Source organism: Engystomops pustulosus, chromosome 7, assembly GCF_040894005.1.
Source record: "Engystomops pustulosus chromosome 7, aEngPut4.maternal, whole genome shotgun sequence".
NCBI classification, from domain to species: domain Eukaryota; kingdom Metazoa; phylum Chordata; class Amphibia; order Anura; family Leptodactylidae; genus Engystomops; species Engystomops pustulosus.
This window is the reverse complement of record NC_092417.1, coordinates 3,306,887-3,333,891: the sequence shown is the minus strand read 5'-3', so window position 1 is coordinate 3,333,891 and position 27,005 is coordinate 3,306,887. Positions and strand designations below refer to the sequence as shown.

General features: G+C 45.9%; 1 protein-coding gene across 1 annotated transcript in view; it reads right to left on the bottom strand.

Annotated features, from left to right (window-relative positions):
- The window catches only part of LOC140069129 (protein S100-A1-like), a 47,971-nt gene extending 29,818 nt beyond the window's left edge, over positions 1-18,153 (bottom strand). The window contains exon 1 of the mRNA XM_072114492.1: positions 18,014-18,153. The gene's annotated coding sequence lies outside the window, so the exon portion shown is untranslated. The remainder of the gene's footprint in view (positions 1-18,013) is intronic.
- Between the last annotated feature and the right edge of the window lie 8,852 nt (positions 18,154-27,005).

Here is a 27,005-nt window from a genome sequence, read left to right as displayed (position 1 = left end):
TACAGGGGGGGATAGAAGATACAGGATACGGCAGATAGAGAAGATACAGGGGGAGGATAGAAGATACAGGATACGGCAGATAGAGATGATACAGGGGGGGATAGAAGATACAGGATACGGCAGATAGAGATGATACAGGGGGGGATAGAAGATACAGGATACGGCAGATAGAGATGATACAGGGGGGGGTAGAAGATACAGGATATGGCAGATAGAGATGATACAGGGGGGGAGGATAGAAGATACAGGATACGGCAGATAGAGATGATACAGGGGGGGATAGAGGATACAGGATACGGCAGATAGAGATGATACAGGGGGAGGATAGAAGATACAGGATACAGCAGATAGAGATGATACAGGGGGGGGTAGAAGATACAGGATACGGCAGATAGAGATTATACAGGGGGGGATAGAAGATACAGGATACGGCAGATAGAGATGATACAGGGGGGGATAGAAGATACAGGATACGGCAGATAGAGATTATACAGGTGGGGGGATAGAAGATACAGGATACGGCAGATAGAGATGATACAGGGGGGGATAGAAGATACAGGATACAGCAGATAGAGATGATACAGGGGGGGGATAGAAGATACAGGATACAGCAGATAGAGATGATACCGGGGGGGGTAGAAGATACAGGATACGGCAGATAGAGATGATACAGGGGGGGATAGAAGATACAGGATACGGCAGATAGAGATGATACAGGGGGGGATAGAAGATATAGGATACAGCAGATAGAGATGATACAGGGGGGATAGAAGATACAGGATACAGCAGATAGAGATGATACAGGTGGGGGATAGAAGATACAGGATACAGCAGATAGAGATGATAAAGGGGGGGGATAGAAGATACAGGATACAGCAGATAGAGATGATACTGGGGGGATAGAGGATACAGGATACAGCAGATAGAGATGATACAGGGGGGGGGGATAGAAGATACAGGATACGGCAGATAGAGATGATACAGGGTGGGGGATAGAAGATACAGGATGCGGCAGATAGAGATGATACAGGGGGGGATAGAAGATACAGGATACAGCAGATAGAGATGATACAGGTGGGGGATAGAAGATACAGGATACGGCAGATAGAGATGATACTGGGGGGGATAGAAGATACAGGATACGGCAGATAGAGATGATACAGGTGGGGGATAGAAGATACAGGATACGGCAGATAGAGATGATACTGGGGGGGATAGAAGATACAGGATACGGCAGATAGAGATTATACATGGGGGGATAGAAGATACAGGATACGGCAGATAGAGATGATACAGGGGGGGATAGAAGATACAGAATACGGCAGATAGAGATGATACAGGTGGGGGGGATAGAAGATACAGGATACGGCAGATAGAGATGATACAGGGGGGGATAGAAGATACAGGATACGGCAGATAGAGATGATACAGGGGGGGATAGAAGATACAGGATAAGGCAGATAGAGATGATACAGGGGGGGATAGAAAATACAGGATACGGCAGATATAGATGATACAGGGGGGGGGATAGAAGATACAGGATACGGCAGATAGAGATGATACAGGGGGGGGATAGAAGATACAGGATACGGCAGATAGAGATGATACAGGGGGGGGATAGAAGATACAGGATACGGCAGATAGAGATGATACAGGGGGGGGGATAGAAGATACAGGATACGGCAGATAGAGATGATACAGGAGGGGATAGAAGATACAGGATACAGCAGATAGAGATGATACAGGGGGGGATAGAAGATACAGGATACGGCAGATAGAGATGATACTGGGGGGATAGAAGATACAGGATACGGCAGATAGAGATGATACAGGGGGGGATAGAAGATACAGGATACGGCAGATAGAGTTGATACAGGGGGGGGTAGAAGATACAGGATACGGCAGATAGAGATGATACAGGGGGGGATAGAAGATACAGGATACAGCAGATAGAGATGATACAGGGGGGATAGAAGATACAGGATACGGCAGATAGAGATGATACTGGGGGGGATAGAAGATACAGGATACGGCAGATAGAGATGATTCAGGGGGGATAGAAGATACAGGATACAGCAGATAGAGATGATACAGGGGGGGATAGAAGATACAGGATACAGCAGATAGAGATGATACAGGGGGGGTAGAAGATACAGGATACAGCAGATAGAGATGATACAGGGGGGGATAGAAGATACAGGATACAGCAGATAGAGATGATACAGGGGGGGATAGAAGATACAGGATACAGCAGATAGAGATGATACAGGGGGGGGATAGAAGATACAGGATACAGCAGATAGAGATGATACAGGGGGGGGATAGAAGATACAGGATACAGCAGATAGAGATGATAAAGGGGGGGATAGAAGATACAGGATACGGCAGATAGAGATGATACAGGGGGGGGATAGAAGATACAGGATACGGCAGATAGAGATGATACAGGGGGGGATAGAAGATACAGGATACAGCAGATAGAGATGATACAGGAGGGGATAGAAGATACAGGATACGGCAGATAGAGATGATACAGGGGGGATAGAAGATACAGGATACGGCAGATAGAGATGATACAGGGGGGGGCATAGAAGATACAGGATACAGCAGATAGAGATGATACAGGGGGGGGGATAGAAGATACAGGATACGGCAGATAGAGATGATACAGGGGGGATAGAAGATACAGGATACGGCAGATAGAGATGATACAGGGGGGATAGAAGATACAGGATATGGCAGATAGAGATGATACAGGGGGGGGCATAGAAGATACAGGATACAGCAGATAGAGATGATACAGGGGGGGGGATAGAAGATACAGGATACGGCAGATAGAGATGATACAGGGGGGGATAGAGGATACAGGATACGGCAGATAGAGATGATACAGGGGGGGAAAGAAGATACAGGATACAGCAGATAGAGATTATACAGGGGGGGGGGATAGAAGATACAGGATACGGCAGATAGAGATGATACAGGGGGGGAAAGAAGATACAGGATACAGCAGATAGAGATGATACAGGGGGGGGGATAGAAGATACAGGATACGGCAGATAGAGATGATACAGGGGGGGATAGAGGATACAGGATACGGCAGATAGAGATGATACAGGGGGGGATAGAAGATACAGGATACCGCAGATAGAGATTATACAGTGGGGATAGAAGATACAGGATACGGCAGATAGAGATGATACAGGGGGGGAAAGAAGATACAGGATACAGCAGATAGAGATGATTAAGGGGGGATAGAAGATACAGGATACGGCAGATAGAGATGATTCAGGGGGGATAGAAGATACAGGTTACAGCAGATAGAGATGATACAGGGGGGGATAGAAGATACAGGATACGGCAGATAGAGATGATACAGGGGGGGGATAGAAGATACAGGATACGGCAGATAGAGATGATACAGGGGGGGATAGAAGATACAGGATACGGCAGATAGAGATGATACAGGGGGGATAGAAGATACAGGATACGGCAGATAGAGATGATACAGGGGGGGATAGAAGATACAGGATACGGCAGATAGAGATGATACAGGGGGGGATAGAAGATACAGGATACGGCAGATAGAGATGATACAGGGGGGGGGATAGAAGATACAGGATACAGCAGATAGAGATGATACGGGGGGGGATAGAAGATACAGGATACGGCAGATAGAGATGATACTGGGGGGGGATAGAAGATACAGAATACGGCAGATAGAGATGATACAGGGGGGCATAGAGGATACAGGATACGGCAGATAGAGATAATACAGGGGGGGATAGAAGATACAGGATACGGCAGATAGAGAAGATACAGGGGGAGGATAGAAGATACAGGATACGGCAGATAGAGATGATACAGGGGGAGGGATAGAAGATACAGGATACAGCAGATAGAGATGATACAGGGGGGGATAGAAGATGCAGGATACGGCAGATAGAGATGATACAGAGGGGGGGATAGAAGATACAGGATACGGCAGATAGAGATGATACAGGGGGGGGATAGAAAATACAGGATACGGCAGAAATAGATGATACAGGGGGGGGGATAGAAGATACAGGATACGGCAGATAGAGATGATACAGGGGGGGGATAGAAGATACAGGATACGGCAGATAGAGATTATACAGGAGGGGATAGAAGATACAGGATACGGCAGATAGAGATGATACAGGAGGGGGGGATAGAAGATACAGGATACAGCAGATAGAGATGATACAGGGGGGGATAGAAGATACAGGATACGGCAGATAGAGATGATACAGGGGGGGATAGAAGATACAGGATACGGCAGATCGAGATAATACAGGGGGGGATAGAAGATGCAGGATACGGCAGATAGAGATGATACAGGGGGGATAGAAGATACAGGATACAGCAGATAGAGATGATACAGGGGGGGATAGAAGATACAGGATACGGCAGATAGAGATGATACAAGGGGGGATAGAAGATACAGGATACGGCAGATAGAGATGATACAGGGGGGGATAGAAGATACAGCAGATAGAGATGATACAGGGGGGGATAGAAGATACAGGATACAGCAGATAGAGATGATACAGGGGGGGATAGCACATACATTATACGGCAGATAGAGATGATACAGGGGGGGATAGAAGATACAGGATACGGCAGATAGAGATGATACAGGGGGGGGATAGAAGATACAGGCTACAGCAGATAGAGATGATACAGGTGGGGGATAGAAGATACAGGATACGGCAGATAGAGATGATACAGGGGGGGATAGAAGATACAGGATACAGCAGATAGAGCTGATACAGGGGGGGATAGAAGATACAGGATACGGCAGATAGAGATGATACAGGAGGGGATAGAAGATACAGGATACAGCAGATAGAGATTATACAGGGGGGATAGAAGATACAGGATACAGCAGATAGAGATGATACAGGGGGGGATAGAAGATACAGGATACGGCAGATAGAGATGATACAGGGGGGGATAGAAGATACAGGATACAGCAGATAGAGATGATACAGGGGGGGATAGAAGATACAGGATACGGCAGATAGAGATGATACAGGGGGGGATAGAAGATACAGCAGATAGAGATGATACAGGGGGGGATAGAAGATACAGGATACAGCAGATAGAGATGATACAGGGGGGGATAGCACATACATTATACGGCAGATAGAGATGATACAGGGGGGGATAGAAGATACAGGATACGGCAGATAGAGATGATACAGGGGGGGGGATAGAAGATACAGGCTACAGCAGATAGAGATGATACAGGTGGGGGATAGAAGATACAGGATACGGCAGATAGAGATGATACAGGGGGGGATAGAAGATACAGGATACAGCAGATAGAGATGATACAGGGGGGGATAGAAGATACAGGATACGGCAGATAGAGATGATACAGGAGGGGATAGAAGATACAGGATACAGCAGATAGAGATTATACAGGGGGGATAGAAGATACAGGATACAGCAGATAGAGATGATACAGGGGGGGATAGAAGATACAGGATACGGCAGATAGAGATGATACAGGGGGGGATAGAAGATACAGGATACAGCAGATAGAGATGATACAGGGGGGGATAGAAGATACAGGATACGGCAGATAGAGATGATACTGGGGGGGATAGAAGATACAGGATACGGCAGATAGAGATGATACAGGAGGGGATAGAAGATACAGGATACAGCAGATAGAGATTATACAGGGGGGATAGAAGATACAGGATACGGCAGATAGAGATTATACAGGGGGGGATAGAAGATACAGGATACGGCAGATAGAGAAGATACAGGGGGAGGATAGAAGATACAGGATACGGCAGATAGAGATGATACAGGGGGGGATAGAAGATACAGGATACGGCAGATAGAGATGATACAGGGGGGGATAGAAGATACAGGATACGGCAGATAGAGATGATACAGGGGGGGGTAGAAGATACAGGATATGGCAGATAGAGATGATACAGGGGGGGAGGATAGAAGATACAGGATACGGCAGATAGAGATGATACAGGGGGGGATAGAGGATACAGGATACGGCAGATAGAGATGATACAGGGGGAGGATAGAAGATACAGGATACAGCAGATAGAGATGATACAGGGGGGGGTAGAAGATACAGGATACGGCAGATAGAGATTATACAGGGGGGGATAGAAGATACAGGATACGGCAGATAGAGATGATACAGGGGGGGATAGAAGATACAGGATACGGCAGATAGAGATTATACAGGTGGGGGGATAGAAGATACAGGATACGGCAGATAGAGATGATACAGGGGGGGATAGAAGATACAGGATACAGCAGATAGAGATGATACCGGGGGGGGTAGAAGATACAGGATACGGCAGATAGAGATGATACAGGGGGGGATAGAAGATACAGGATACGGCAGATAGAGATGATACAGGGGGGGATAGAAGATATAGGATACAGCAGATAGAGATGATACAGGGGGGATAGAAGATACAGGATACAGCAGATAGAGATGATACAGGTGGGGGATAGAAGATACAGGATACAGCAGATAGAGATGATAAAGGGGGGGGATAAAAGATACAGGATACAGCAGATAGAGATGATACTGGGGGGATAGAGGATACAGGATACAGCAGATAGAGATGATACAGGGGGGGGGGATAGAAGATACAGGATACGGCAGATAGAGATGATACAGGGTGGGGGATAGAAGATACAGGATGCGGCAGATAGAGATGATACAGGGGGGGATAGAAGATACAGGATACAGCAGATAGAGATGATACAGGTGGGGGATAGAAGATACAGCATACGGCAGATAGAGATGATACTGGGGGGGATAGAAGATACAGGATACGGCAGATAGAGATGATACAGGTGGGGGATAGAAGATACAGGATACGGCAGATAGAGATGATACTGGGGGGGATAGAAGATACAGGATACGGCAGATAGAGATTATACATGGGGGGATAGAAGATACAGGATACGGCAGATAGAGATGATACAGGGGGGGATAGAAGATACAGAATACGGCAGATAGAGATGATACAGGTGGGGGGGATAGAAGATACAGGATACGGCAGATAGAGATGATACAGGGGGGGATAGAAGATACAGGATACGGCAGATAGAGATGATACAGGGGGGGATAGAAGATACAGGATAAGGCAGATAGAGATGATACAGGGGGGGATAGAAAATACAGGATACGGCAGATATAGATGATACAGGGGGGGGGATAGAAGATACAGGATACGGCAGATAGAGATGATACAGGGGGGGGATAGAAGATACAGGATACGGCAGATAGAGATGATACAGGGGGGGGATAGAAGATACAGGATACGGCAGATAGAGATGATACAGGGGGGGGATAGAAGATACAGGATACGGCAGATAGAGATGATACAGGAGGGGATAGAAGATACAGGATACAGCAGATAGAGATGATACAGGGGGGGATAGAAGATACAGGATACGGCAGATAGAGATGATACTGGGGGGGATAGAAGATACAGGATACAGCAGATAGAGATGATACAGGGGGGATAGAAGATACAGGATACGGCAGATAGAGATGATACAGGGGGGGATAGAAGATACAGGATACGGCAGATAGAGTTGATACAGGGGGGGGTAGAAGATACAGGATACGGCAGATAGAGATGATACAGGGGGGGATAGAAGATACAGGATACAGCAGATAGAGATGATACAGGGGGGGGATAGAAGATGCAGGATACGGCAGATAGAGATGATACAGAGGGGGGGATAGAAGATACAGGATACGGCAGATAGAGATGATACAGGGGGGGGATAGAAAATACAGGATACGGCAGAAATAGATGATACAGGGGGGGGGATAGAAGATACAGGATACGGCAGATAGAGATGATACAGGGGGGGGATAGAAGATACAGGATACGGCAGATAGAGATTATAAGGGAGGGGATAGAAGATACAGGATACGGCAGATAGAGATGATACAGGAGGGGGGGATAGAAGATACAGGATACAGCAGATAGAGATGATACAGGGGGGGATAGAAGATACAGGATACAGCAGATAGAGATGATACAGGGGGGGATAGAAGATACAGGATACGGCAGATAGAGATGATACAGGGGGGGGGATAGAAGATACAGGATACAGCAGATAGAGATGATACGGGGGGGGATAGAAGATACAGGATACGGCAGATAGAGATGATACAGGGGGGGATAGAAGATACAGGATAAGGCAGATAGAGATGATACAGGGGGGGATAGAAAATACAGGATACGGCAGATATAGATGATACAGGGGGGGGGATAGAAGATACAGGATACGGCAGATAGAGATGATACAGGGGGGGGATAGAAGATACAGGACACGGCAGATAGAGATGATACAGGGGGGGATAGAAGATACAGGATACAGCAGATAGAGATGATACAGGGGGGGGATAGAAGATACAGGACACGGCAGATAGAGATGATACATGGGGGGATAGAAGATACAGGATACGGCAGATAGAGATGATACTGGGGGGATAGAAGATACAGGATACAGCAGATAGAGATGATACTGGGGGGATAGAAGATACAGGATACAGCAGATAGAGATGATACAGGGGGGGGATAGAAGATACAGGATACGGCAGATAGAGATGATACTGGGGGGGGATAGAAGATACAGGATACAGCAGATAGAGATGATACAGGGGCATAGAAGATACAGGATACGGCAGATAGAGATGATACAGGTGGGGATAGAAGATACAGGATACGGCAGATAGAGATGATACAGGTGGGGATAGAAGATACAGGATACAGCAGATAGAGATGATACAGGGGGGGATAGAAGATACAGGATACGGCAGATAGAGATGATACAGGGGGGGATAGAAGATACAGGATACAGCAGATAGAGATGATACAGGGGGGATAGAAGATACAGGATACGGCAGATAGAGATGATACAGGGGGGGATAGAAGATACAGGATACGGCAGATAGAGAAGATACAGGGGGAGGATAGAAGATACAGGATACGGCAGATAGAGATGATACAGGTGGGGATAGAAGATACAGGATACGGCAGATAGAGATGATACAGGGGGGGGTAGAAGATACAGGATACGGCAGATAGAGATGATACAGGGGGGGATAGAAGATACAGGATACAGCAGATAGAGATGATACAGGAGGGGATAGAAGATACAGGATACGGCTGATAGAGATGATACAGGTGGGGATAGAAGATACAGGATACGGCAGATAGAGATGATACAGGGGGGGATAGAAGATACAGGATACAGCAGATAGAGATGATACAGGGGGGGATAGAAGATACAGGATACGGCAGATAGAGATGATACAGGTGGGGATAGAAGATACAGGATACAGCAGATAGAGATGATACAGGGGGGGATAGAAGATACAGGATACGGCTGATAGAGATGATACAGGTGGGGATAGAAGATACAGGATACGGCAGATAGAGATGATACAGGGGGGGGATAGAAGATACAGGATACAGCAGATAGAGATGATACAGGGGGGGATAGAAGATACAGGATACGGCAGATAGAGATGATACAGGTGGGGATAGAAGATACAAGATACGGCAGATAGAGATGATACAGGGGGGGATAGAAGATACAGGATACAGCAGATAGAGATGATACAGGGGGGGATAGAAGATACAGGATACGGCAGATAGAGATGATACAGGGGGGGATAGAAGATACAGGATACGGCAGATAGAGATTATACAGGAGGGATAGAAGATACAGGATACAGCAGATAGAGATGATACAGGGGGGGATAGAAGATACAGGATACAGCAGATAGAGATGATACAGGGGGGGTAGAAGATAAAGGATACAGCAGATAGAGATGATACAGGGGGGGATAGAAGATACAGGATACAGCAGATAGAGATGATACAGGGGGGGATAGAAGATACAGGATACGGCAGATAGAGATTATACAGGGGGGTATAGAAGATACAGGATACGGCAGATAGAGATGATACAGGGGGGGGGGTAGAAGATACAGGATACGGCAGATAGAGATGATACAGAGGGGGGTAGAAGATACAGGATACGGCAGATAGAGATGATACAGGGGGGATAGAAGATACAGGATACAGCAGATAGAGATTATACAGGGGGGTATAGAAGATACAGGATACGGCAGATAGAGATGATACAGGGGGGGGGGTAGAAGATACAGGATACGGCAGATAGAGATGATACAGGGGGGGATAGAAGATACAGGATACGGCAGATAGAGATTATACAGGAGGGATAGAAGATACAGGATACAGCAGATAGAGATGATACAGGGGGGGATAGAAGATACAGGATACAGCAGATAGAGATGATACAGGGGGGGTAGAAGATAAAGGATACAGCAGATAGAGATGATACAGGGGGGGATAGAAGATACAGGATACAGCAGATAGAGATGATACAGGGGGGGATAGAAGATACAGGATACGGCAGATAGAGATTATACAGGGGGGTATAGAAGATACAGGATACGGCAGATAGAGATGATACAGGGGGGGGGGGGTAGAAGATACAGGATACGGCAGATAGAGATGATACAGAGGGGGGTAGAAGATACAGGATACGGCAGATAGAGATGATACAGGGGGGATAGAAGATACAGGATACAGCAGATAGAGATTATACAGGGGGGTATAGAAGATACAGGATACGGCAGATAGAGATGATACAGGGGGGGGGGTAGAAGATACAGGATACGGCAGATAGAGATGATACAGAGGGGGGTAGAAGATACAGGATACGGCAGATAGAGATGATACAGGGGGGGATAGAACATACAGGATACGGCAGATAGAGATGATACAGGTGGGGGATAGAAGATACAGGATACGGCAGATAGAGATGATACAGGGGGGGATAGAAGATACAGGATACAGCAGATAGAGATGATACAGGGGGGGATAGAAGATACAGGATACGGCAGATAGAGATGATACAGGGGGGGATAGAAGATACAGGATACAGCAGATAGAGATGATACAGGGGGCATAGAAGATACAGGATACGGCAGATAGAGATGATACAGGGGGGGATAGAAGATACAGGATACAGCAGATAGAGATGATACAGGGGGGGATAGAAGATACAGGATACGGCAGATAGAGATGATACAGGGGGGGGTAGAAGATACAGGATACGGCAGATACAGATGATACAGGTGGGGATAGAAGATACAGGATACGGCAGATAGAGATGATACAGGGGGGGATAGAAGATACAGGATACGGCAGATAGAGATGATACAGGGGGGGATAGAAGATACAGGATACAGCAGATAGAGATGATACAGGGGGGATAGAGGATACTGGATACGGCAGATAGAGATTATACGGGGGGGATAGAAGATACAGGATACGGCAGATAGAGATTATACGGGGGGGATAGAAGATACAGGATATAGCAGATAGAGATGATACAGGGGGGATAGGAGATACAGGATACAGCAGATAGAGATTATACGGGGGGGATAGAAGATACAGGATACAGCAGATAGAGATGATACAGGGGGGATAGAAGATACAGGATACGGCAGATAGAGATGATACAGGGGGGGATAGAAGATACAGGATACGGCAGATAGAGATGATACAGGGGGAGGATAGAAGATACAGGATACGGCAGATAGAGATGATACAGGGGGAGGATAGAAGATACAGGATACAGCAGAAAGAGATGATACAGGGGGGGATAGAAGATACAGGATACGGCAGATAGAGATGATAAAGGGGGGGATAGAAGATACAGGATATGGCAGATAGAGATGATACAGGGGGGATAGAAGATACAGGATACAGCAGATAGAGATGATACAGGGGGGATAGAAGATACAGGATACAGCAGATAGAGATGATACAGGGGGGATAGAAGATACAGGATACAGCAGATAGAGATGATACAGGGGGGGATAGAAGATACAGGATACGGCAGATAGAGATGATACAGGGGGGGATAGAAGATACAGGATACGGCAGATAGAGATGATACAGGGGGGGATAGAAGATACAGGATACAGCAGATAGAGATGATACTGGGAGGGATAGAAGATACAGGATACGGCAGATAGAGATGATACAGGGGGGGATAGAAGATACAGGATACAGCAGATAGAGATGATACAGGGGGGGATAGAAGATACAGGATACGGCAGATAGAGATGATACAGGGGGATAGAAGATACAGGATACGGTAGATAGAGATTATACAGGAGGGATAGAAGATACAGGATACAGCAGATAGAGATGATACAGGGGGATAGAAGATACAGGATACGGCAGATAGAGATTATACAGGGGGGGATAGAAGATACAGGATACAGCAGATAGAGATGATACAGGGGGGGATAGAAGATACAGGATACGGCAGATAGAGATTATACAGGGGGGGATAGAGGATACAGGATACAGCAGATAGAGATGATACAGGGGGAGGATAGAATATACAGGATACAGCAGATAGAGATGATACAGGGGGGGATAGAAGATACAGGATACAGCAGATAGAGATTATACAGGGGGGATAGAAGATACAGGATACAGCAGATAGAGATGATACAGGGGGAGGATAGAATATACAGGATACAGCAGATAGAGATGATACAGGGGGGGATAGAAGATACAGGATACGGCAGATAGAGATTATACAGGGTGGGATAGAAGATACAGGATACGGCAGATAGAGATGATACAGGGGGGATAGAAGATACAGGATACGGCAGATAGAGATGATACAGGGGGGGATAGAAGATACAGGATACAGCAGATAGAGATGATACAGGGGGGGATAGAAGATACAGGATACGGCAGATAGAGATGATACAGGGGGGGATAGAGGATACAGGATACGGCAGATAGAGATGATACAGGGGGGGGATAGAAGATACAGGATACGGCAGATAGAGATTATACAGGGGGGGATAGAAGATACAGGATACGGCAGATAGAGATGATACAGGGGGGGATAGAAGATACAGGATACGGCAGATAGAGATGATACAGGGGGGGATAGAAGATACAGGATACGGCAGATAGAGATTATACAGGGGGGGATAGAGGATACAGGATACAGCAGATAGAGATGATACAGGGGGGATAGAAGATACAGGATACGGCAGATAGAGATGATACAGGGGGGGGATAGAAGATACAGGATATGGCAGATAGAGATGATACAGGGGGGATAGAAGATACAGGATACAGCAGATAGAGATGATACAGGGGGGGAAAGAAGATCCAGGATACAGCAGATAGAGATGATACAGGGGGGGGTAGAAGATACAGGATATGGCAGATAGAGATGATACAGGGGGGGATAGAAGATACAGGATACAGCAGATAGAGATGATACAGGGGGGATAGAAGATACAGGATACGGCAGATAGAGATGATACAGGGGGGGATAGAAGATACAGGATACGGCAGATAGAGATGATACTGGGGGGATAGAAGATACAGGATATGGCAGATAGAGATGATACAGGGGGGATAGAAGATACAGGATACGGCAGATAGAGATGATACAGGGGGAGGATAGAAGATACAGGATACAGCAGATAGAGATGATACAGGGGGGGATAGAAGATACAGGATACGGCAGATAGAGATTATACAGGGGGGGATAGAAGATACAGGATACAGCAGATAGAGATGATACAGGGGGGGATAGAAGATACAGGATACGGCAGATAGAGATGATACAGGGGGGGATAGAAGATACAGGATACGGCAGATAGAGATGATACAGGGGGGGATAGAAGATACAGGATACAGCAGATAGAGATGATACAGGGGGGGATAGAAGATACAGGATACGGCAGATAGAGATGATACAGGGGGGGGATAGAAGATACAGGATACGGCAGATAGAGATGATACAGAGGGGGATAGAAGATACAGGATACGGCAGATAGAGATGATACAGGGGGGGATAAAGGATACAGGATACAGCAGATAGAGATGATACAGGGGGGGATAGAAGATACAGGATACGGCAGATAGAGATGATACAGGGGGGGATAGAAGATACAGGATACAGCAGATAGAGATGATACAGGGGGGGATAGAAGATACAGGATACGGCAGATAGAGATGATACAGGGGGGGGATAGAAGATACAGGATACGGCAGATAGAGATGATACAGGGGGGGATAGAAGATACAGGATACGGCAGATAGAGATGATACAGGGGGGGATAAAGGATACAGGATACGGCAGATAGAGATGATACAGGGGGGGGATAGAAGATACAGGATACGGCAGATAGAGATGATACAGGGGGGGATAGAAGATACAGGATACGGCAGATAGAGATGATACAGGGGGGGGATAGAAGATACAGGATACGGCAGATAGAGATGATACAGGGGGGGATAGAAGATACAGGATACAGCAGATAGAGATGATACAGGGGGGGATAGAAGATACAGGATACGGCAGATAGAGATGATACAGGGGGGGATAAAAGATACAGGATACGGCAGATAGAGATGATACAGGGGGGATAGAAGATACAGGATACGGCAGATAGAGATGATACGGGGGGGATAGAAGATACAGGATACGGCAGATAGAGATGATACGGGGGGGATAGAAGATACAGGATACGGCAGATAGAGATGATACAGGGGGGGATAGAAGATACAGGATACAGCAGATAGAGATGATACCGGGGGGGTAGAAGATACAGGATACGGCAGATAGAGATGATACAGGGGGGGATAGAAGATACAGGATACGGCAGATAGAGATGATACAGGGGGGGATAGAAGATACAGGATACGGCAGATAGAGATGATACAGGGGGGGGATAGAAGATACAGGATACGGCAGATAGAGATGATACAGGGGGGGATAGAAGATACAGGATACGGCAGATAGAGATGATACAGGGGGGGATAGAAGATACAGGATACGGCAGATAGAGATGATACAGGGGGGGGGGATAGAAGATACAGGATACGGCAGATAGAGATGATACGGGGGGGATAGAAGATACAGGATACGGCAGATAGAGATGATACAGGGGGGGATAGAAGATACAGTATACAGCAGATAGAGATGATACAGGGGGGATAGAAGATACAGGATACAGCAGATAGAGATGATACAGGGGGGGGTAGAAGATACAGGATACGGCAGATAGAGATGATACAGGGGGGATAGAAGATACAGGATACGGCAGATAGAGATGATACAGGGGGGGATAGAAGATACAGGATACAGCAGATAGAGATGATACAGGGGGGATAGAAGATACAGGATACAGCAGATAGAGATGATACAGGGGGGGGTAGAAGATACAGGATACGGCAGATAGAGATGATACAGGGGGGATAGAAGATACAGGATACGGCAGATAGAGATGATACAGGGGGAGATAGAAGATACAGGATACAGCAGATAGAGATGATACTGGGGGGGATAGAAGATACAGGATACGGCAGATAGAGATGATACAGGGGGGGATAGAAGATACAGGATACAGCAGATAGAGATGATACAGGGGGGGATAGAAGATACAGGATACAGCAGATAGAGATGATACAGGGGGGGATAGAAGATACAGGATACAGCAGATAGAGATGATACAGGGGGGGATAGAAGATACAGGATACAGCAGATAGAGATGATACAGGGGGGGGTAGAAGATACAGGATACGGCAGATAGAGATGATACGGGGGGGGGATAGAAGATACAGGATACAGCAGATAGAGATGATACAGGGGGGGATAGAAGATACAGGATACGGCAGATAGAGATGATACGGGGGGGGGATAGAAGATACAGGATACAGCAGATAGAGATGATACGGGGGGGGGGGATAGAAGATACAGGATACATCAGATAGAGATGACACAGGGGGGGGGATAGAAGATAAAGGATACAGCAGATAGAGATGATACAGGGGGGGATAGAAGATACAGGATACGGCAGATAGAGATGATACAGGGGGGATAGAAGATACAGGATACAGCAGATAGAGATGATACAGGGGGGGTAGAAGATACAGGATACGGCAGATAGAGATGATACGGGGGGGGGGATAGAAGATACAGGATACAGCAGATAGAGATGATACAGGGGGGGATAGAAGATACAGGATACAGCAGATAGAGATGATACGGGGGGGGGGGATAGAAGATACAGGATACGGCAGATAGAGATGATACAGGGGGGGATAGAAGATACAGGATACAGCAGATAGAGATGATACAGGGGGGGATAGAAGATACAGGATACAGCAGATAGAGATGATACGGGGGGGGGGGGATAGAAGATACAGGATACAGCAGATAGAGATGATACAGGGGGGGATAGAAGATGCAGGATACAGCAGATAGAGATGATACAGGGGGGGATAGAAGATACAGGATACGGCAGATAGAGATGATACGGGGGGGGATAGAAGATACAGGATACAGCAGATAGAGATGATACGGGGGGGGGGATAGAAGATACAGGATACAGCAGATAGAGATGATACAGGGGGGGATAGAAGATACAGGATACGGCAGATAGAGATGATACAGGGGGGATAGAAGATACAGGATACAGCAGATAGAGATGATACAGGGGGGGGTAGAAGATACAGGATACGGCAGATAGAGATGATACGGGGGGGGGGATAGAAGATACAGGATACAGCAGATAGAGATGATACAGGGGGGGATAGAAGATACAGGATACAGCAGATAGAGATGATACGGGGGGGGGGATAGAAGATACAGGATACGGCAGATAGAGATGATACGGGGGGGGGATAGAAGATACAGGATACATCAGATAGAGATGACACAGGGGGGGGGATAGAAGATACAGGATACGGCAGATAGAGATGATACAGGAGGGGATAGAAACCCAAGAACTTGGGTCGAAACCCATCATCAATCGGGAGAAACCCTTCCACCGTGCGCTTGTGCTGTTGATGCATCAGAAAATATGGTGTAATAATCCACCCGCATTATGTAAGTAGTAACATGAGTTCTGCATCGTCATTCATTATTACCCACCATAACGGCCGATGTCGCTGCAGGTGGTTTATGCCTTCTTATTCCCTTTCCTACATGTCACAAAACTGCATCAAATGTCAGGCAAGTACAAGAAACGCGATGGCGGCACTCAAGTGATGGTAACACATGGGTGCCCCCATCTGGGATCTGGGTGGCGCCCCCTCTGATGTGTTGCTATGACAGCTTGAACCCTAACACAGGGTCCACACATCCAGTCAATGTACAGTACACTGCAATCCTGCTGCAGTATATTGTATAAGTGATCAGACTCCCTAGGGTTAAAGTACCCCAGGGAGTCTAGAAATACAGTAAAAAAATATATAAAACTAAAAGTTCAAATTATCCTTTTCGCTAGAACGCAGAGGACGCAGAGGGTCTCAGTTAAGGTCGGATAAGAGATAATATGGGGGGTCGTGAGGCAGAGGATGTAGAGGGTCTCAGTTAAGGTCAGATAAGAGATAATATGGGGGCTGTCGGGGGGCAGAGGATGCTGAGGGTCTCGGTTAAGGTCAGATAAGAGATAATATGGGGGCTGTCGGGGGGGCAGAGGATGCAGAAGTCCTGGTTTAAGGTCGGATAAGAGATAAGATGGAGGTAAGTTGGGGGTCGGGGGGCAGAGCATGTAGAGGGTCTCAGTTAAGGTCGGATATAGAGATAAAATGGAGGTAAGTTGGGGGTCGGGGGGCAGAGCATGTAGAGGGTCTCAGTTAAGGTCGGATATAGAGATAAGATGGAGGTAAGTTGGGGGTCGGGGTGCAGAGGACGCAGAGGGTCTCGGCACTGCTCAGTGATTACAGGGGATTTTCATGATCAGTTATTATCGAGATTTTACTATGGAAAAGAATAACCAGTTGTCTCCCCGTCTGCTGCTGCAGTTTGGTGCAGATCCCTCAGCGTCTATAGATGATATGACTGCAGCACCCCCCACCCCAGGACCGGGACATGAGCGACTTACCTGTGCAGGTATCTGCAGGTCTACGTGGAGCAGGTGAGGCAGAGGCAGCAGAGTGCTGAGCAGGGAGGGTGTCCTCATGTTATAAACACCGGAGGACCCAGGTGACACCCTGCACCTCCCCGTCCTGTAGGGACCTAGCTATCAGCCGGGCCATGGGGTCACGCCCTGCCTGAATAATTCAATATCAGATCTGTAAGTCACTGCCCTCTGATCACAATGAAGAACCTCCATCCCCTGCTGCAGTCTAATCCCCGCAGCAGTGAATCATGACACAGAGTCATCAGCTTCTACCTGTGATCCCTACAAGAAGACCCTCTGACCCTCTCCTCCATGGAGACCACCCGCTGCAGGATGGAGGACACTACTCCAACATGGAGGACCACCATGTCCTGAAAGCTGAGACTCTCGGGTCACCAGAGAACCTGTTGTGGATCCGTTGTTGTCAATTATCAGTTGTTACTGTAACGCAGGGTCTGGGAACGGAGTAATGACACAGCTTGTGGGTCCTGATGCTAAACCCAGAGCCCAGCTTTCCCTACCTGTTTGCCTCACATACCCTAAACAGTAAGAGGACAACTAGGTGACATTCCCTTCATGCGCTAAAGTGCAAAACACAGAGAAGAAGACAGGACAGGACGAGCTAATGTCACAACAAATCTATAGTCAGTGCTGAACTATGAGCAGATGATTTATGTGATACCAGAGTCCTGGCCCCAGGAATGATTGGAGCAAAGCTCTGTCTGTCACAGCGGGTTAACTGTTGATGAGCCGGAGCAGAGCTGCATAAGGAGATTAGTGTGTGGTGCCATTCAATACAAAATCAGCAATCCCAAGCCCGTGTTCACACTGACAATGTACAAGAGAGACGTAAGGACACAATCGGCGCCTCCTCAGATGCATTGCACGGACAGAGCGGTTACACTGTGATCCATTAGACCCCAATTATGGTGAAATCCAGAAAACTACTGATGTGTGTGATGCTTCTAGTCGATTTACAAACTTTGCATTTCTGCAAACAAGGACGTCCTCCGACCTATGTCAATGAGGATTCTGATAAAATGTAACTTTTATTTATCATTTATTTCAACCTTAAGGAATATTTTCCCAGTGTGTAGAAACAAAAGAAAAACTAAAAGTTGGAACGGTGGGAAAAGAAGTAGATTTTTCCTTCGGAGCAAGGAGAGGAACGTGAGGAGTTTGAGATGAGTTAACGTTTTAAGTGTGGAATAGGGAGTTAGGAACCCACAGGTAGGTATTGAGGGGTTTCGCTATGTTGCACACAGGTAGGTATTGAGGGGTTTCGCTATGTTGCACACAGGTAGGTATTGAGGGGTTCGCTTTGTTGCACACAGGTAGGTATAGAAAGGTTCGCTGTGCTGCGGGCACTCTTTTTAGTATTGTTAGAGGCTACACAGTGATAGATTAGATAGCAAGTCTTGGCCACATCTGTATCAGGGGGAATATGGACTATTAGGAGTGTAAATCCACGCTCTCAGACTACCCTCTCACTCCGGGGGGTATTTCCATATAATTTCCCAGGCTGCAGTCACTTGCTATGTGTGCGCAGTGTTTTATAGTGCTATCTTAGCCAGACGTGATAACATGCCATACCCTAAAGGTGGATCTATGCTAAACACTAGCTTTCTGTTTGGAGACACACATTCTTCAGGGGGTAAGCCTCAGATCAGCCCCGTTACCCCCTGAAGACGCCATCTCATGGCGAAACATGTCGGGGGGGCTGTCTGAATGTGTGTTGATTTTAGATTGAGTGGTGTTCATGGATTAGATAGTTATTAGCAATGTCAGAAAATCGAGGCATTGAATAGTAGCAATAACTGGAAAAACACCCAAGGGAGCGAACGCAATGTGTGTCTCCAAACAGAAAGCTAGTGTTTAGCATAGATCCACCTTTAGGGTATGGCATGTTATCACGTCTGGCTAAGATAGCACTATAAAACACTGCGCACACATAGCAAGTGACTGCAGCCTGGGAAATTATATGGAAATACCCCCCGGAGTGAGAGGGTAGTCTGAGAGCGTGGATTACACTCCTAATAGTCCATATTCCCCCTGATACAGATGTGGCCAGGACTTGCTATCTAATCTATCACTGTGTAGCCTCTAACCATACTAAAAAGAGCGCACGCAGCACAGCGAACCTTTCTATACCTACCTGTGTGCAACATAGCGAACCCTTCAATACCTACCTGTGTGCAACATAGCGAACCCTTCAATACCTACCTGTGTGCAACAAAGCGAACCCCTCAATACCTACCTGTGTGCAACATAGCGAACCCCTCAATACCTACCTGTGTGCAACATAGCGAACCCCTCAATACCTACCTGTGTGCAACATAGCGAACCCTTCAATACCTACCTGTGTGCAACATAGCGAACCCCTCAATACCTACCTGTGTGCAACATAGCGAACCCTTCAATACCTACCTGTGTGCAACATAGCGAACCCTTCAATACCTACCTGTGTGCAACATAGCGAACCCTTCAATACCTACCTGTGGGTTCCTAACTCCCTATTCCACACTTAAAACGTTAACTCATCTCAAACTCCTCACGTTCCTCTCTTTGCTCCGAAGGAAAAATCACCTTCTTTTCCCACCGTTCCAACTTTTAGTTTTTCTTTTGTTTGTCTCTACACACTGGGAAAATATTCCTTATGGTTGAAATAAATGATTAATAAAAGTTACATTTTAGCAGAATCCTCATTGACATAGGTCGGAGGACGTCCTTGTTGTAGAAATGCAAAGTTTGTAAATTGTTAGTAACACTATAGGTCCAGACCTCGCACGTGGCCCTAAGTATATCTAATCCCTGTGTTTGTGATGCTTCTAGTCGGACGCCATCAATACTTTTCCTAAGGAGAGGTCATCGATAGTCATAAAAGGTCTGACCTCTGGTATCCAAGAGGATAAGAGGATTCCAGGACATTTAGAGGTCCCTAAACTTGTAACTGGTTCCCTTCTGTCTACAAAACGTTTCCATAATCCGGTCCCTATTCTCCTCTCTGCCCCGATGTCCCATGTGTTACCCCCAGATGTGGTCCTGGTGCTTGTACTACGATGCTGCCTGTGGGGTGTATGGAGGATGGTATATCACTCTACGTTCTCCTCCGTGTCGTGTGGTTGATGTATAATTGTGGGTGGATGGAGGATGGTACATCGCTCTCCGTTCTCCTCCGTGTCGTGTGGTTGATGTATAATTGTGGGTGGATGTGAGGATCTGGCAGTGGAGGATGATCTATCGTGTATGTGAGGCTGTAAGAGTATTACATGACATGTCCAGACAGAATGTTATCCATTGTCCTGGATCTCTGCACGGCTCCGGAGTCCTGCACTGCGATGTCTGCTGGTGCTGAGAGGTGACCACCTGCAGGGTCCTTGGTCGAGGACAATATAGGATTAGTTAGAGACAGTATCACACAGGACAGGATGAGATACACAGCTCTTGGAATTGAACTTGTAAGTACAGGAGAACGACGATACCTTAGTTGAGGAGCTGCAGAATAAGTGTAAATGACAGAGATTTCCAAATGCCCACCGAATCCTCTCCAAAATTTAGAGTTCAAACTGAATTGCAAGTTATAGGAATCCCTGTAGTAATCTCGGGGCACCTCACTCCTGTCACACACCCCACAAGCTTCCGCAAAGTCTTGAGAGACCATGATGGCCACCAGGAAGATTTAACCAACAGATATTTGGTTCCGGCAATCCCATGGTGTCCCGCCAGAACAATGAACTTCTTGTAGGAGGCGGAGACAAGGGGGACAAACATGTTATCCCTGGGAGTGTTACTAGGTGCTGGGTCCTGAGAGTTATCAAAAGTGGCTCGATCATAATCAATCTCGACCAACACCACATCATGGACAGGATTTTCCGGAGCATTCTGTGGGGTATTACTGGTAAAAAAAACGACATTTTTCCTCCCAGAACTAAGGGAAGCATAATGCCCAGAATGTCACTCAGCGCTATTCAAATATGGTAGATGTTATGGTCAGTAGTCACACGACTCTGGGGGTCATTTACTAAGGGCCCGATTCGCGTTTTCCCGACGTGTTTCCCGAATATTTCCGATTTGCGCCGAAGTTCCCTGAATAGCCCCGGGATTCTGGCGCACGGGTCTAAATTGTGTCGCACTGGCGCCGAGTTCCGTGCGCCAAAACAAGGGGGCGTGGTTTTCGAAATACCCGAATGATTCGGACAAGCCCCCGAATTTAAAAAACCGAATTGTGTCGCAAGACGTGCACTCATATACACCGGGCTGAAGGAGGTGAATGTCAGGGCAATTTTCTTTTGCTTAGGATCCTACTTGGAGAATGTGGCTTTTGAAAAAAAAGAAGCCCCAGTTAAAGGGATAGGTGTGCAGCTATGTTCCCTCCTCAAGCCCCACTTAAAGGGATAGGTGTGCAGCTATGTTCCCTCCTCAAGCCCCACTTAAAGGGATAGGTGTGCAGGTATGCTCTCTCCTCAAGCCCCACTTAAAGGGATAGGTTTGCAGGTATGCTCTCTCCTCAAGCCCCACTTAAAGGGATAGGTGTGCAGGTATGCTCTCTCCTCAAGCCCCACTTAAAGGGATAGGTGTGCAGGTATGCTCTCTCCTCAAGCCCCACTTAAAGGGATAGGTGTGCAGGTATGCTCTCTCCTCAAGCCCCACTTAAAGGGATAGGTCTGCAGGTATGCTCTCTCCTCAAGCCCCACTTAAAGGGATAGGTGTGCAGGTATGCTCTCTCCTCAAGCCCCACTTAAAGGGATAGGTGTGCAGGTATGCTCTCTCCTCAAGCCCCACTTAAAGAGATAGGTGTGCAGGTATGCTCTCTCCTCAAGCCCCACTTAAAGGGATAGGTGTGCAGGTATGCTCTCTCCTCAAGCCCCACTTAAAGGGATAGGTCTGCAGGTATGCTCTCTCCTCAAGCCCCACTTAAAGGGATAGGTCTGCAGGTATGCTCTCTCCTCAAGCCCCACTTAAAGAGATAGGTGTGCAGGTATGCTCTCTCCTCAAGCCCCACTTAAAGGGATAGGTGTGCAGGTATGCTCTCTCCTCAAGCCCCACTTAAAGGGATAGGAAAAAGAACTATTTCCAGCTGGACATCAGACGTCAGTTTTAGGATAAAAAGTAGCAAAATTTTATTTGAAATCCATTAAAAAGGGTACAATGATACATGACACAGCATAAGGAATAAAAAATAGCATCAAAGCTTACGCGTTTCGGTGATTAAACCTTATTCATAGCTTCTGCACAACTTTCTGCAGTCTGGCTATTTAACCCTGCCCTTTCAATCCCATGGATCTCTGGGTAAGGTTTTTTTAACCCTTTCCATGATTTTTTGTATAAAGCGTAAAGCGTAAAGTGTAAACATAAAGTGTAAACATAAAGTGTAAACATACATAGAAGAAACTTTACATGTTTAAAAACAAGGAAAAACAGGTGGTAATTATCACCTTAGTACCTGCAAGAAAAAGTGTAACTTTACATTGTTTTTCTATCAAAGAAGCAAAAAAGAGAGGTGGTATTACGTGGGGAGCATTATAGGATATTAGAAACAATATTTTATATTTATTATATATTTTATAAGTTAGCAATTTTTAGCAAAAATGAATCAAATCTTGTTTCTTATTTAATCCAAAAGGGACCCTAGTTTTTAGAGAGAAAATCCAGTACGTTTCTCGATTTAAAAGGATCCTCCTAAGATCTCCCCCTCGCTTAGGTTTCATTACTTTTTCAATACCCCTGCATCTGAGGACACTGCAGTCTCCGGCATGATGTTCCCTAACATGTCTGGATACTGCGGAAATGTTAACCGCACTGTCTGAACTGACATCAGAGAAATGTCGACGAATGCGGGTTTTAAGATTGTTCGTAGTACAGCCTATGTAATCTAATCCACATGAAATGCATTGTATCTGATAAATTACAAATGATGTATTACAGTTTATGAATTGTTTTATTTCTTGTTGTGCATCGTTAGAGTACGAGGAGAAAAATTTGCTTTGGATCGCATACCTGCAGCACTTACAACGGTCTGCTCCACATTTGAAGAAGCCTTTAGTGCTGAGCCATGTGGTATGGCCTGGACTTGATTGATATAGGCTTGGTGACAGTAAGTTACTGAGATTCGGAGCCTTTTTAGCTACACATTTTATATTGTTGTGCATAATTTTGGACAGTACGTGATCAGTATGCAGGATGGGTAGATTTTTATATATAATTTTTTCAATTTCTTTGTACTGAACACTGTAGGTTGTAGTAAACACTATTGGTTGTTGTTTTTTGTGTTTGGATTTTTTGTTTTTATTCATGTTAATCAAATCTGAACGGGGGATATTATGGACTATATGAGAAGCCCTTTTTAACATCCACTCCGGATATTTTCTCTTCTTTAATTTGTCCCAAACCTTTTTCTCCTCTGTTTTATACAGGGAGGATGTGGAACAATTCCTTTTAGTGCGGATAAGTTCTCCTGTAGGGATATTCTTTATAACATGATTGGGGTGGCATGAGCTAGCTAGTAGGGTGGTATTAGATGCCGTTGGTTTGACATATGGGGAAATTTGAACTACAGTATTGGTACCAGTTAAGCTGATATCCAAGAAGTTGATAGTTTTAGCCTGTAAATTAAATGTGAATTTTAAATTCATGTAGTTAGAATTCAGATATTTGACAAAATTTTCTGCATCCAATACAGTTCCCTCCCATATCAGGAGCTGGTCGTCAATATAACGGCCGTACCACCTGATATGGGAGAGAAAAGGATTTGCCCCAGAAAACAGATAAAGTTCTTCCCATCTGGCCATGTACAGATTTGCTAATGATGGAGAACATCTGCCCCCCATCGATGCACCGCATCTCTGTAAAAAATAGCTGTCATCAAATGAAAAATAATTTCTTTTCAAGAGAAAGTTAACTGCTTCTACTATAAACTCTTTTACTGCAAGTGAATACATGCTATATTTATCCAACCAGTAAGTCAGGCATTGTAATGCAATTTCATGGTCTAAAGATGGGTATAATGCTACCACGTCACACGACAGCCACATGGAGCTCCGTCTCCATGGTATACCATCAAGTAAAGAAATAGTATGTTTAGTATCTTTCAATAGGCCAGGAAGGGAAGCAACCAGTGGCTGAAGGTGGTGGTCAACCCATTCCCCCAATCTTTCACTCAGAGATCCGATACCCGCCACAATGGGGCGGAGGGGAGGGGGGAAGACCTCCTTATGTATCTTCGGCAATGAGTGAAAGACTGGGGTAACGGGAAATTTGACATACAGGTAATCTGATATTTTCTGGGATATTGCACCCATATTTAATCCCTCATCCAACAGTTTCCTTAACAACATTTGAAATTCAATAGTAGGATTTGATTGTAATTTTAGATACGTTTTTTCATCACTCAACATCTCTAAATTTAATTTTTTATACAGTCCGGCATTAAGGAGAACTATCGCACCCCCCTTGTCTGCAGAGCGGACTAGAAGATCAGAGTTCATTTTAATTTCTTTTATGGCTTTCCGTTCCTGGTTTGAAATATTATATTTCTGGTGCTGAGTGGTAACTTCTTTTAGTTCAATCAAATCTCGTTCCACCTGTTCTTGGAAAATGTCCATTGTGGTGGATCTTGAGTTGATGGGGTAGAACAAAGAGTTGGAAGTTCGGAAAGATTGGTTCAAGTCCACTATATCATATTCTTCAGACTGAAGTTGGCGCAATGTCGAGAGGTGATATTGGTCTTCAAAAGTGTTCATATCTTTGTTTAGGCTTAGCATCCCGGTATTACCACAGTCCTTAGAATAGGTCTTATCACCCTCTGGACATTCAAAAAAATGTTTTCGCAGAGTTAAATTTCTAATAAATTTATTTACATCTAGGATAGTATGAAATATATTGAAATTATTGCTGGGTGAAAAACCTAAACCTTTAGACAGTAAGGCACTTTGTTGAGGACTTAAAATGTAGCTCGATAAATTGTAAATGAGATCTTGCTTCACTTCTGGTTCCTGAGAATGTATTTTTTGGAGGCGGGATTATGGCTTTCCGTTCCTGGTTTGAAAGGGATAGGTGTGCAGGTATGCTCTCTTCTCAAGCCCCACTTAAAGGGATAGGTCTGCAGGTATGCTCTCTCCTCCTGGCCCATTTAAAGGGGTATGGTGTGATGTATGTGTATTCCACCCTGCTCCTATCTCATGATGAGTGATACAAGTGATTGACAAAAGTGAATAAGGATGCAAAACAATGCTTTTGATTAACATAGGCATCCCTTGCCTCCGATGAGCACATAAGAATTAATAATCAGTCCTTATCAGAATGTTCCCTGTCCCCAATGGGGCTCCCAATCTAAAAAACCTGCAAGTATGTGTTTGAGCGTGGGATGAAACCGGAGGACCTGGAGGAAACCAACACAAACATGGAGAGAAATGCAAACTCTGTGCAGACGTTGACCTGGATGTCACTCGAATCGAGGTCCACAAGGCTGCAAGGCTGTAATGCTAACTAATGAGCCACCATGCCACCCAGCATACATTGCTCTTGTGGAGGCTACATAGTGGAAAGATGTATATTTATTTGTAAAGCTTTACGGAATTTACTGAAGCAATATAAATAAAAATTATTTGTTAACTTTTGCAAAAGTTTAGTCCTTGATTTAAAGTTTTAGCATCAGATGGAGGCAAAAGGCCGGCCGCCGTCTGCAACTATTTGCCAATGTATACACAAAGGTAACACGTCAGGGGCTTTAGTGACATATACGCTGAGCCTAGACCAAGAATATGGTGTGAACCCAGCAAAATACACCAAGCTGCCCACATCATGTAAGTTATCTTTAGCCAAAGTGTCTGTGTGACCCTGCACTCCTCCCCCCCCAGTGTTTATGTCACCATACCCCCCCACCAGTGTTTATGTCACCATACCCCCCCCACCAGTGTTTATCTCACCATACCCCCCCCACCAGTGTTTATGTCACCATACCCCCCCACCAGTGTTT